General features: G+C 61.5%; 1 pseudogene; it reads left to right on the forward strand.

Moving 5' to 3' along the window:
- The first annotated feature begins 937 nt into the window (after positions 1-937).
- Positions 938-7,753, forward strand: LOC129534610 (sodium- and chloride-dependent creatine transporter 1-like; annotated as a pseudogene).
- Positions 7,754-13,681: the final 5,928 nt, after the last annotated feature.

Raw genomic sequence — 13,681 nt, forward strand, 5'->3', positions numbered from 1 at the left:
GGGAGAAAGGGAGAGAAGGGGAGGCGGAGGGCTGAGGGGGCCCGGGGGACGTCTACCTAGGGCTGGGAGGGGCCGGCCAGAAAGCCTGGGCTGCACTAGGAGCCGGCGACCCTGGGGCGAGGGGCGGCCCGGAGCCCTGCGGGAGGAGCTGGCAGCCGCCCCAGGTAGCAACCATCCTGCCTCCGGCTGGAGCAGCGTCTCCTCCCCAGGAGGAGGGCAGGGACGAGGTGAGCGGAGTGTGACGAGGAGGGCGGGAGGGAGGGATGCGGGAGGGGGAGGGGAGGGGAAGGGGGGCGGCCGGCCATGGGGGTGGGGCGATAGTGACATCACCCCGGAGTCGGTTTTTAAGCTGCGGCCGGCTGGGGACTGGGAAGAGAGGGACAGTCGGAGAGCGGCGGCGAGTCGCTGAGCCCGCCGCGGCCCCGAGAGCGGCTGCAGCCGCTGCCGCCGGGAAGGAGAGGGCGAGGCGCGCCTGAGCCGCCGCCGCCACCGGAGTCGCGGGCGAGCCGGTCAGCCGCCGCGGGACCCGGCCCCTGCTCCGGCCGCCGCTTGCGCCCGCGCCCCGCTAGGCTGAGCCTCGGGTCGGGCGAGGAGCCGCGGCTGCCGCCGCCGCCCGGGCCGCGGGTAAGAGCCTCGGGAGCCACAACCGCCGCCAACCGCCCAGGCCCCGCCACCGCCCGCGCGCCCCCGGGCCCCCGACACACAGGATATTCTTCAGGCTTACTTTCAAGTGCTTCGTGGACTGCTTCTGAAAGCACTGCCCGCACCTCGCACCCCGCCGCCCTCCCGCCACCGCGTCCCCCGGCCCGGCCGCCCCCCGGCCCCCGGCCGGCCCGCGCCCTCGGGGCCCTTCCCAGTGCCCCCGGTGCCCCCCGCCTGACCGCCGCCCCCCGAGAGGCGCCGCGACCCCGGCCCGGCCGTGCGGCCCGCCGGGGCCATGGCGAAGAAGAGTGCTGAGAATGGCATCTATAGCGTGTCCGGCGACCAGAAGAAGGGCCCCCTCACCGCGCCTGGGCCCGACGGGGCCCCAGCCAAGGGCGACGGCCCCGCGGGCCTGGGGACAGCCGGCGGCCGCCTGGCCGTGCCGCCGCGCGAGAGAGACCTGGACGCGCCAGATGGACTTCATCATTTCGTGCGTGGGCTTCTCCGTGGGCTTGGGCAACGTGTGGCTCTTCCCCTACCTGTGCCACAAGAACGGCGGAGGTGAGCTCCCCCGCCCGCCGCGGCCCCCTCCCCCAGCAGGCTGCCGGCCCCCGACGCCCGACCCCCAACCCCAGGAGCCGCCGCGGAGGGGTGAAGTCCGGGCAGCGGTTGGCCCCCGGGCACGCGGGGTCGGGGCCACCCCTGGTCCGCCGCCGCCGCTCGGTGGCTGAGCCGGGCGCCTCCACCCCCCTCGCAGTCATGTGCCTGGCAGGGTGAGGGGAGGGGGCGGGCGATGCCCGCGAGACTGCCCCCCAGACTCCTGGGCTGGGAGGAGCGATTGGCCACCGAGGTGGGAAAGCAGGCCTGTGCCTTGGGGTCTCCTCGAGGTAAGGAGCCCTGGCTGCCCCCGCGGGTCGGGCACACAAGCGGCACATTGTGTGGGCCCCCCACGTGTGCACACACAGAACACACACACACACACACAATGGGCCACTCTGTCCCTCCCCCTGCCCTCCCCTCCCATCGCGGCCCTCCCGCCCCTCCCCTCTGGCCCGGGCCTGGAACACTGGGTGCCCGAGCCAGGCTTGGGAAGCCTGCGGCCTGGCCCGCCTGGCGCCGCCACTGGACACACTGCATGCACGTCCTATGCCTGCCCGCCCGCCCGGGCCCAGCTTAGCAACAGCGATGGGCACGCGTGTGTCCTGTGACTACAAAACAGCACTGGGGTTGCTGGAAGCCGAAGTGACCCGGTGATGTGTGGGAAACAGAGGTCCAGAGCAAAGGCCTTTGCCCAAGGTCAGGAGAAGGATGCTGGGACCTGGAGTCAGGCAAGTTGCAGCCAAGCTCGGCCTCTGAGTAGTGGAGCGAGCCCAGCCAGGGCAAGGGTAGGAGGCCCAGAGAGGAGAAGAGGGTAGTGGCACCCAGCTCTCCCTGCCCTTTTGCCACCCCCACCCCAGCCTGCTGGCCAGGGCCTGTGTCACCCCCTATTTCCTGCAGAGCCTGACTCCCTGGGCTTGCTAAGGCCGGCCTGGCCCCTCTTCCCGCACCTGTATCCCTCTGTCCTTGCACTTGGTCATCCCACCAGCAGGGGACTGTGACCCACCCGCCCTCTGCCTTGGACCTCACACTTGCAGGCAAGCGTCCAAGCGCAGGACAGTTGTGCTCCCTGCCTTTGGATGAGCCCCTCAGGCCTGATCACCCAGCCTTGGCGCACACGCACACATGCATGTGCCCTGACTGTGCTGCCTGAGACAGGGAATCGCGGCACTAGGGACAGCCTGCGTGTCTGAGCGTGCATGTCCTCCATGGCCATCACCCCAAGTGACCATGGGGCTGGAAGCCCTGTGGGCCTAGGGCCTCTCTGCCACCCAGGGAATAGGGCTTCAGTGGCCCAGGGGCTACTGTAGTGCCTCTTCAACACACTGAACCCACCCCCTGAAGACCCCACCTGGGGCCTGAGTCAGTGGCCACCCCTACACTGACTTACCCAGTGGGAAGTTGTGATGGGGCCTTTGGAGTCTGGGCTGGCCTGCTGGGCCTGGGCAGCCTGGCTGGGGGCCACCCTGAGTCCACCCTGTGCCTCCACCCCCGGGTGTGTTCCTTATTCCCTGCGTCCTGATCTCCCTGGTCGGAGGAATCCCCATTTTCTTCTTGGAGCTGGGCCAGTTCATGAAGGCAGGCAGCATCAATGTCTGGAACATCTGTCCCCTGTTCAAAGGTGAGCAGCCCTTGGCCAGCCTCAAGGACTGCCCCCTTTTCCCAGCTGGCTCCCACTTGAGAAATCTTTTCCTGTCCTGAGCACCAGGCCTGGGGCCACGTGATGGCATCCCAGTCTTGAGGGGGGATCCTGGAGGAGATGTTCAGGCCACACAGTGAACTTGGGGAAGCAGGGACTAGAGGGGGCATAGGCAGCTCCACAAGGCAAGGACAGGCCAGGCATAGCAGGGCTGGGGATGGGACCTGCCCAGCACACTTGGCTCTCTAGGTAGGTCCTACTATTACTATCCCCAAGGACACTGGGGCACAGACAGGTGGAGCGACGTACTGAGGTTGCCCACTGTGGGGGCAACTGTCTCCAACACTACCTCAGGCTACTGGAAACTCCCCCCCTCCCCAGCACCACCACCACCAGCTGCTGAGGACTGGAGCTACTGGGTGGCCAGGTGGAGGCTTGGACCTCCTGGAACTGCCATGGTGGCAGTGGGACCCACAGAAGGGGCCAGGTGTGTGAGGCTGGAGACTCAACAGCACTTGGTCAGATGGGGACAGGAGGAGAGGGGCTCACTCTGCCTTGGGTCTAGGGGGTGGCTGGAGGAGAGGAGTCAGGCTGCGGAGTCAGCCCAGTGTTGGGGCTCACACAAGGGGGAGTCCAGGGGAGTCAGGAGCACCACAAACAAGGCTCCAGAAGGACAGACGGTGGGAGCACTGCCAGCCTGGGTGGGAAGATAAAGGGGTGGCAGGGGGAGGTGGCCAGGAAAGAATCTACATGGCAAGGACTTCCCGGCCCCAGGCCTGGACTACGCCTCCATGGTGATCATCTTCTACTGCAACACCTACTACATCATGGTCCTGGCCTGGGGCTTCTATTACCTGGTCAAGTCCTTTACCACCACGCTGCCCTGGGCCACATGTGGCCACACCTGGAACACTCCCGACTGCGTGGAGATCTTCCGCCATGAAGACTGTGCCAATGCCAGCCTGGCCAACCTCACCTGTGACCAGCTTGCTAACCGCCGGTCCCCTGTCATCAAGCTCTGGGAGTGAGTCCAGCACCTCTGGGCCAAGCCCATCCCATCCCTCAGGTCTCCCTCACATTGCCCGGCTCCAGGGGAATGGCCCTGAGGGGGGACCAGGGTGTTGCTTGGCAGTCCCTCCTGGACCCTGCCTTCCCTTTCCTGCCCTCGGAGAGTCCTGGGGCCAGCCCCAGGGGCTGGGCCAGGTCAGCCTCTCTCCTGGGTTCGGCAGCCTATCACTGTCCTGGTCACTCCCGCCTGATGGGAGAGCTGGGGCTGCATGTGGGGTGGGATGGGAGTGGCCTCCCAAAGGCCAGGGGCTCATGGGCTCCAGGCCCAGCCCAGATGGACAAGAGGGCCCGCTGAACCCTGGGCTGTGGGAGAGAAAGGAGCCATGACTCCTGGGGGTAGACCTTGTGGCTCCATCCTCTGCTGGCACAGGCCTCATGGGACCTCCCTCCCTCCCCTAGGAACAAAGTCTTGAGGCTGTCTGGGGGACTGGAGGTGCCAGGGGCCCTCAACTGGGAGGTGACCCTTTGTCTGCTGGCCTGCTGGGTGCTGATCTACGTCTGTGTCTGGAAGGGGGTCAAATCCACGGGAAAGGTACCACTAGAGGCATGCAGGGGGGAGGGTGGCTCAGCCCTGGGAGCTGGATATCTGTGCCAGGCATACCTGTGGCAACGGGAGGTGACCAGAGTCTAGCCCTAAGGAAGGGGGAGGTACTGAAAGCCAAGCAACACTCCCCACCTTACAAATCCAGGACCCAGCAGCCTTTGCCCCTGTGGGGAGAGGCCCCGACAGGCACTGTCCCTTCCCTGTGCCCATCACCCCCACCGGTGCCCTCTTGCCAGTCTCTGACTCTTGTGACAGTCTGGTGGACCTGGTCTGGCCATCTGTTACCTGCCTATCTTGCCTTGGGGACCCACAGCAGAGTCTGGCCACATCCCTTGGGGGCTCCCGGTCAGGCTGGGGAGTAACCTGAACAAAGAAGACAGTGTCCAGAGCTGTGGGACATGGCCAACTCCCTGGGGGACAAGGTCCCCAGAGCAGCATGTGGGAAGAGGGGGCAGATGGTGTGGCAGCCGTGTCTTGCCTGCCTCTGCCTGGCCCAGTTCCACTCTCCACCTGCTCAGCCCCCACCTCTCTCCCGAAGAGGAGGGGGACCCGGCCCTGATCCAATATCCTGCTCCTTGCCTGGGCCTCCCACACCTGCACTGCCCACACACTCACACAGCTCTCACTCCCCACATGCTCCACGCCTCCTGTCCCCACTGAGGAGATCTCCCAGAGGCTCGCCCGCTTCCCACCAACATGCGTCCCTGCAGACAAACGAGGTGCCCAGAGAGCTTCCCCACTGCACTTGCCAGGGCTGCCGGGGCCCAGCCTTGCCCCTAGCTTCCTCTGGTGGGAGTCATGGCTCGGAGGAGAATGGGAACCTCTGAACATACCTGCCTGCAAGGGGGACCGGAGGTGCTGGGAGTGGGCTTGTGAGGGAGGTGGTGCTGCAGTCCCCACTGAGCAGCCTGGCCCCCCAGATCGTGTACTTCACTGCTACATTCCCCTACGTGGTCCTGGTCGTGCTGCTGGTGCGTGGAGTGCTGCTGCCTGGCGCCCTGGACGGCATCATTTACTATCTCAAGCCTGACTGGTCAAAGCTGGGGTCCCCTCAGGTGAGGTGGAGGTGGGGAGGCTGCAGCAGGGCACTGATGGGGAGCTCTGCAGGCTCCTCATGCCTGTGCTCTCTGGCCCTCCTCTAGGTATGGACAGATGCGGGGACCCAGATTTTCTTTTCTTATGCCATTGGCCTGGGGGCCCTCACAGCCCTGGGCAGCTACAACCACTTCAACAACAACTGCTACAAGTAAGCGCCACCAGCCTGCCACCCGTGCCCTGTCCTGCCCTGCCCAGCAGCCTAACCCATCCACTCTGGCCCCTCCACCCCTCTGGGATGCCATCATCCTGGCTCTCATCAACAGTGGGACCAGCTTCTTTGCTGGCTTCGTGGTCTTCTCCATCCTGGGCTTCATGGCTGCAGAGCAGGGCATGCACATCTCCAAGGTGGCAGAGTCAGGTAGGGCCCTACCCCCAGCCCCGCCTCCAGAGCAGCAACTGCCACCCAGATGCATGATGTACAAGAACACGCAATAGAAATGCTGAAAAGTGACGAGGATTCAAACAGAACTTGTCAGATTGTGGGCCTGCGGAGGCAGGTCCTGGGATTTGTCAATGTTGACAGAGACAGGACCTGCCAGCCCCTGCTGCATGACCCAGGGTTGACAGCGCCTCAGAGGCAGGTGTGGGCATGGGCGTGAGTGTTGCAGGCAGGGCTCAGGGTGCACGCAGGGCAGGACATCGGCTGCAAGGTCTAGAGCCTGCACCTTTCCCACAGGGCCGGGCCTGGCCTTCATCGCCTACCCACGGGCTGTCACACTGATGCCAGTGGCCCCACTCTGGGCTGCCCTGCTCTTCTTCATGCTGTTGCTGCTTGGTCTTGACAGCCAGGTTTGCATGGGGCTCTGAGACAGGGAGCCAGGAGGGGGGCAGAGTGAGGGCTGCAGGCAAGGAAAGGGGTGGAGGATGGTGCGGGGCTTGGCCTGAGCTGCCCTGGCCACAGTTTGTAGGTGTGGAGGGCTTCATCACCGGCCTCCTCGACCTCCTCCCGGCCTCCTACTACTTCCGTTTCCAAAGGGAGATCTCTGTGGCCCTCTGTTGTGCCCTCCTCTTTGTCATTGATCTCTCCATGGTGACTGACGTCAGTGGGGTGGGGGGTCTGCCTGTGACCTCTGGTGGCCGTCCACCATCCTCCCTGACTGGGCTGTCCCCCAGGGAGGGATGTACGTCTTCCCGCTGTTTGACTACTACTCGTCCAGCGGCACCACCCTGCTCTGGCAGGCCTTTTGGGAGTGCGTGGTGATGGCCTGGGTGTACGGTAGGTCATGGCTGAGGGCTGGGCTGGGGCATGGTGGCGGGGAAGGCAGGTCTCCAGCTTGGCCCTCCCGCCTCGACTCGCCAAAGGAGCTGACCGCTTCACGGACGACATTGCCTGTATGATCGGGTACCGACGTTGCCCCTGGATGAAATGGTGCTCGTCCTTCTTCACCCCGCTGGTCTGCATGGTAAGGGCTGGGGGAGGTGGGGCGGGGTAGGGGGGGAGGCAGGGCGGGGTGGGGGCCCCATTAACCGTGGCATTCTGGTCCGTAGGGCATCTTCATCTTCAACATTGTGTACTATGAGCTGCTGGTCTACAACAACACCTACGTGTACCCGTGGTGGGGTGAGGCCATAGGCTGGGCCTTCCCACTGTCCTCCATGCTGTGTGTGCTGCTGCACCTCCCGTGCTGCCTCCTCAGGGCCAAGGGCACCATGGCTGAGGTAAGGCTCCCGCCGGGCCCGCCCTCCCCTCCCCTGCTGTGAACATTCAACCCAGCCTGCTTCCTAGCCAGGGAGTGGCCCTGACTAGGGTGGCAGGCAGTGGGAACTGGAGAGAGGCAGAGGAAGTCACCGTGGGGATAAGCAGGTGACCCTGGGGGCTTCAACATGTCCTCTCCTGCAGTGCTGGCAGCACCTGACCCAGCCCATCTGGGGCCTCCACCACTTGAGTACTGAGCTCAGGACGAAGATGTCAGGGGCCTGACCAACCTGACCCCAGTGTCCGAGAGCAGCAAGGTCGTTGTGGTGGAGAGTGTCATGTGACAGCTCAGCTCACATCACCAGCTCACCTCTGGTAGCCATAGCAGCCCCTGCTTCAGCCCCACCCCACCCCTCCAGGGGGTCTGCCTTTCCCTGACACTTTTGGGGTCTGCCTGGGAGAGGAGGGGAGAAAGCACCATGAGTGCTCACTAAAACAACTTTTTCCATTTTTAATAAAATGCCAAAAATATCACAACCCAACAAAAATAGATGCCTCTCCCCCTCCAGTCCTAGCCCAGCTGGTCCTAGGCCCCGCCTAGTGCCCCACCCCCACCCACAGTGCTGCTCTTCTGCTGCCCCTGCCACGCCCACCCCCTGCCCACCTCTCCAGGCTCTGCTCTACAGCACACCCTTGGGTGACCCCTCACCCCAGAAGCAGCAGTGGCAGCTTGGGAAATGTGAGGAAGGGAAGGAGGGAGAGACGGGAGGGAGGAGAGAGAGGAGAAGGGAGGCAAGGGAGGGGAAGCAGAAACAAGACAAATATTTCAGCTGGGCTATACCCCTCTCCCCATCCCTGTTATAGAAGCTTAGAGAGCCAGCCAGCAGTGGAACCTTCTGGTTCCTGCACCAATCACCACCAATATCAATTGTGTGAGCTTGGGTGCGAGTACACGCGTGCGTGAGTACGTAGAGTATATATAGATTTCTATCTCTTAGCAAAGGTGAATACCAGATGTAAATGGTGCCTCTGGGCAAAGGAGGCTTGTATTTTGCACATTTTATAAAAACTTGAGAGAATGAGATTTCTGCTTGTATATTTCTAAAAAGAGGAACGAGCCCAAACCATCCTCTCCTTACCACTCCCATCCCTGTGAGCCCTACCTTACCCCTCTGCCCCTAGCCTAGGAGTGTGAATTTATAGATCTAACTTTCAGAGGCAAAACAAAAGCTTCGAGCTGTTGCGTGTGCGAGTCTGTTGTGTGGATGTGTGTGTGTGGTCCCCAGCCCCAGAATGGATTGGAAAAGTGCATGGTGGGGGCCTTGGGGCTGTCCCCACGCTGTCCCTTTGCCCACAGGTCTGTGGGGCAAGAGGCTGCAATACTCCATCCTGGGTGTCTGGGCTGCTAACCTGGCCTGCTCAGGCTTCCCACCCTGTGCCCTGGGCTGGGCACATCCCCGGGAAGGGACCCTGGACACGGCTCCCACGTCCAGGCTTAAGGCAGATGCACTTCCTGCACCTCCAGTCTTCTGTGTAGCAGCTTTAACCCAAGTATGTCTGTCACATCCAGTCCCGAGACGGCTGAGTGACCCCAAGAAAGGCTTCCCCGACACCCGGACAGAGGCAGGGCTGGGGCTGGGTGAGGTTGGTGTGCCTGTGGGTACATTCTTACTGTGCTAAAAAGCCACTGCCAACATAGAAATAAAAACATGTCATTTTCCAAAGCAGGCCTCTGCTTCTGCCTCTGCTGCTCTAAGGGGTCGGGGTACAGGAAGTAGGGGGAACCTCCTCCAGCTGGAGCTGCTGTGGTGGGCAAGGCTCTGCTCTGGAGGCCTCTGAGGCCTGCACCCTTCTGGGGACTGGGAAGGGAGCAGGGAAGGCAGCAGCCCAGGGAAAGCCTTGTCCCCGTGGAGCCGAGGCACCTGGGGAGAGCAGTATGAGAGAGCTGGGGAGCAGCCACACCCACAGGGGAAGGTGGGTGTAAAGCCATGGGTGCTGAAATTTTCAAAATGTTACCCCAAGAATTTGTCACTGAACAGGTGCCTTGTGTCACTTGGGCCAGGCTGGTAGCAGCAGAGGGGATAACTCTTTGCATCAGGGATCAATTTTGAGGGTGGAGCCAATAGGGGTTGTGCATGACCAGGATGCAGGGCTCAAAGAGGAGTTAAGGACAACAGATTTGGCCTGAGCAAGAGGAAAGATGGAGCTGCCAGGTCCTGCAACAGGGAAGCAAGGAGAGAATGGTCCGGAGTCAGCCTTGGGTGTGTCATGCAGGAAGTGTCATCCAAGTGGAGATGTCTAGTTGGCAGGTGGACACAGGAGTTCCAGAAAGTACTGGAGATGGAACTTTGCAAGTTCTTACCACATAGAGATGACACTGAAAGCCCTGAGCCTGGGTGAGCTCAAAGGGATGCCACAAGTCCCAGGACACAATGAGAGGTGCAGAGGGAAGACGCAGCAGCGATGGGGGAGGATGCCTGAGAGCTCCTGGTGGGGTCCTGCAACCTGAGCCAGTGAGGACCCCTCACAGATCAGGGAGGAGCATTGGCTGGCTCCATCTGTCCAGTGCTGCTGCTGCTGCTGCTGGTGAAGGACAGTGACCTGCAAATGCTCACTGAGTCTGGCAAGGGTCACAGGGGCCTGGTGAGGGTGGCTTGCATGAGGGGGTGCGTGTGAAAGGCTGGCTGGTGTGCGACTGAGTAAAGGAGTGGCGGCAGCCCAGTGTCATCTGCAGACGAAGGGAGAGACAACAACGTAGTTCACCCAGGCAAGGAAATATGAGCCGGCCTGGAAAGGGAAGGCACTCCAACACACGACACAACATGGCTGACCCCTGGAGGGCATTTCTGTGAAATGAGCCATCATAAAGGGACACTTGCTATAGGGTTCTGCTCCTGTGAGAGAGACAGGGCCTTACATGAGAGGAGGGAGATCCACAGAGACAGAGGGCAAGGGTGGGTGCCAGGGGCTGGGGACAGGGTGGGGAGTGTTGAGTGGGGACAGAGTGTCAGTTTGAGAAAATAAATTCTAGAGGTGGACGGAAGTGGTGGCTGCGCAACACTGTGACTGCACTTAATGTCACTGAATTGCACACTTAACGATGGTGAAAATGGCTCATTACATATACATTGATGACACTATATATATGTATGATATACATGCATTTACCATGAGAAGAGGCAGAGAGGAATTGGAGACAGTGAGTACAGACAGGTCCTTCAAGGGGCGGGACCCCGTGCAGAAGATGAGCATGTGGCACCCCACCCTGAAAGGGCTGGGCGCCACGGCAGGGCACAGCAGGCAATGCAGTGGGCAGCTCAGGCAAGCACAGAGAACATCAGGGATCGGAGCCTGTGAAGGGGGAGCAGGTGGCCCCTCAGAGCAAAGTGACAGCTTGGGCTGCTCCCTTTGTGTCCTGCCCAGGACTGCTATCGTGCTATGGGAGAACCCCCAGAGGCCCTGCTCCTCAGCGGGCAGCACCGCCTATGGAGGTGCTTTACCCCTAAACTTCTGGAGCCAGGGGAGGGACCTGGCTTAGAATACGGCCAACCAAGAGCCTGGGTGAGAAATACACGGACCAGACAGTGAGCAGAGAAAGGAGTGGCAGTGCAGTCCCACCCTAGCTCAGCCGGGGGCTCTGGAGCCTGTCCTGCGGTCCCTGGCCCCCATCTCTTCAGCAACTGCTGTTTCCAGTTTTCTTTTTCTCCCCAAGAAGCCTGTCCTCTTGAATAGCCTTCAAGAACCCCACCTGCTGGCAGCTCCCAGATCTCCAGCCTGGCCCTCCTTAGCTGCAAAGGTGCTTCCCAACATCGGCAAGACCTCTCCCCAGGGTGCCCCAGGCCCTCACACAGCCCCTGTCCCCAACAGACTCCAACTGTCCTGCAGACCACAGTCACCCTCAGGACCCCTGAGCTCAGGCCAACTGCTTTATACACTGCCGGCCAGGTCTCTGCCTGGATGACAATCACCCTCTGCTAATTGTTCTCCACACCTCCAGGCCAAATGCCCTCCAAGCCACCTCATGCACCATGATGACACCAAACACACAGAAAAAAGACATTGAAAAAAGGAAACTTCACAGAGGCGTGTCATTTAAAGTGGGTTCTGAAATGGAGATACCATTACCTCAGGACTTAGCTCCCACATCAGGGGTTAGGACACAGAGATCAACAAGCAGCAGGCTTTGCCCTCAAGCAGCTCGCAGTCTAGTGGAAGATGGGTAAGAAAACAGATCACGATGCCCACGGGTGCAAATGCCCTGGAACAGAAGCTGATCCAGGAAAGCGCGAGCCTGCAGGCCGCCCTCCAGTCTAGGCTGGGCAAGCGCCTCAATTTTCATCTCTAAGAGCCTGTGCCCACACCCCCTGCCCCATTGTTGTTCTGTCACTCCACTAGAAAGGGCGCTCCAGAAGCTGGCCTTGTGCAGCTTTCTGTCTGCTGCTAGCCTAGGCAGAAGAGTGGAAGAAGCCATCAGGGCTGGTGAGGGAAGCACCTGTTTGGACTTTAGCCTTTCAAAGCTCAGAGAAGGGTGAGCTCAGGGAGGCCCAAGGTAGCCGAGAACACTTCCTGGAGAAGTGGGATCAGCCTTCGGCCTTGGCACAGCAACCAGAGGGTATTGCCCACGTGTCCCCTACTCCCTCAGACACCACGTCTCAGACTGCCTGGAAAGGGACAGAACTCATCACGAGGCGGCTGTGCTCTGAGCACAAGGGAAGGGCGACAGGATGCTAGAGAAGGGAACCACTGGCCTGGGCCTGGACAGGGCAGGCAGAAGCAAGCATGCACAGCAGGCCATCAGCTACCCTGCCAGCATCAACATCCTTCAGGGGTCCCCCCAGTTCCAGTAGACACACCTCTAACCTGCTCCCCTGACCCTTCCGCCCAGTCCTCATGCAGACACCAGGCATGGCAGAGGCCCTGCAGGGTGGGAGCACTGTGCTGCGGGTGGGGGCTGCCTTCCTCATGTGCTACTGGAGAGCAGCACAGTGTAGGGGCCTGGGCACTGGTGTCAGGCGGGAAGCCCCGGTTCTGGCCTGGCTTGCTGTGGGCCTGGAAGACACAGCTTTGAGGGAGCCATGGGAGGGACGCCCTGGAGCCAGCACCAGCACAGCGCTCTGGTGGCAGGCACACACCCAGCACGTTCTCAGGGCCAAGGGCCCCAGCCCATTCCCAGCCCCTTTCTGCCTAGCTCTGCCCTGGGCCAGCTCCAGGTCACTGCCAAGGACAAGTCTCCTCTCCCAGCTGGCATTAATCAGAGGTCATCCTGCAAACCTTCAGGAGGGGGTGGGGCAGGGAGTGACTAGTGGCATTCTGCCATGTTCTGTCTGTCCCAAATGTGATGAACAGGAACCCAGAGAGGGCAAGCAAGTCCTCTAGCCAAAGGACCGCCGGTTTACTGAGCCTCCCAAGCTGCCCACACCCAGGGAGGCAGACAGGACACACACTCGGCGGGTGGCCCTGAAGCAAGGCCTGGCCCAGCCCGGGGAGCAGGAGGACAGAGAGGGCAGGGCCTTCGAGAACAGGTGTGAGCCTGGCCTTCAGTGGGGGAAACAGGTTGAAGGGCTGTGGCCGCTTGGGGGCTCCAGGCAGGAGAGAAAGCACAGCCCTCCCCACGGCCGCAGTTACACACCGCACCACATACACACCATGACAACTTTTATTGCCCTCAAGAGAAACTCCAGTCCATCTGCTCCACCCACCCTCCTGCGGGACCAAAGAAAACACCCAGAGGGCAAAACAAAAAGGGGCTCAAACCAACAGGAAGTCAGCCCCACCGCAAGCTGGACTACAACTAACTCGTGCCCTCCACGCTCAGGCATGGAAGCCAGGGCTGTGCCAGGCCTGGCCAGGCCAAGCAGGATGACAGCAAATGCATTCTGAACATGTAGCAATCAGGTCCCCTGTAATGTGCTTGGAGAGTGTGGACAAGGGCCGAGATGAGGAGCTATGAACTATGGAAGGGAATGGGGGAAGCGAAGGGCACAAACAGAAGTACTGGAGGGAGAGGGCGGGCTCTCAGGAAGCAGCAGGCAAGTGCCAGGTGGAAGCCAGCTGCAGGCAGGGGAGGAAGGAGGCCCTTACTCTTTCTTCTTGTCCATGGGACCATCTACTGCAGCCGGGAAAGGGACAGAAATCCCACAGCAGTAGGTTGGCCGGGTCCACTCCTCCCCTGCCACCTCCAGCCCCATGCCCCAGAGGTCCAGCTCGGTTCCCCTCTCTCCTAACAACAGCTATTCAAGTGAGCAAGGGGCCCCCTCCTCGGCTGCACCCAAAGGCCTGCCAGGGTGGGAGCGTCAGCCCTGGCCCACACTCTAAGGAAAGCCCTGGACCTAAGGCCAGCCAGGGAGGACTGCCAGGACCTCACTGGGGGCTGAGTCCTGGCTGCAGGGAACAGCAAGGCATCCAGTCCCCTTCAAGACCTGATCAGGCCCTTCCCAACTGCACACCTTTGGCAGGT

Source organism: Gorilla gorilla, chromosome 6 (genome assembly GCF_029281585.2).
Source record: "Gorilla gorilla gorilla isolate KB3781 chromosome 6, NHGRI_mGorGor1-v2.1_pri, whole genome shotgun sequence".
Classification (NCBI taxonomy): domain Eukaryota; kingdom Metazoa; phylum Chordata; class Mammalia; order Primates; family Hominidae; genus Gorilla; species Gorilla gorilla.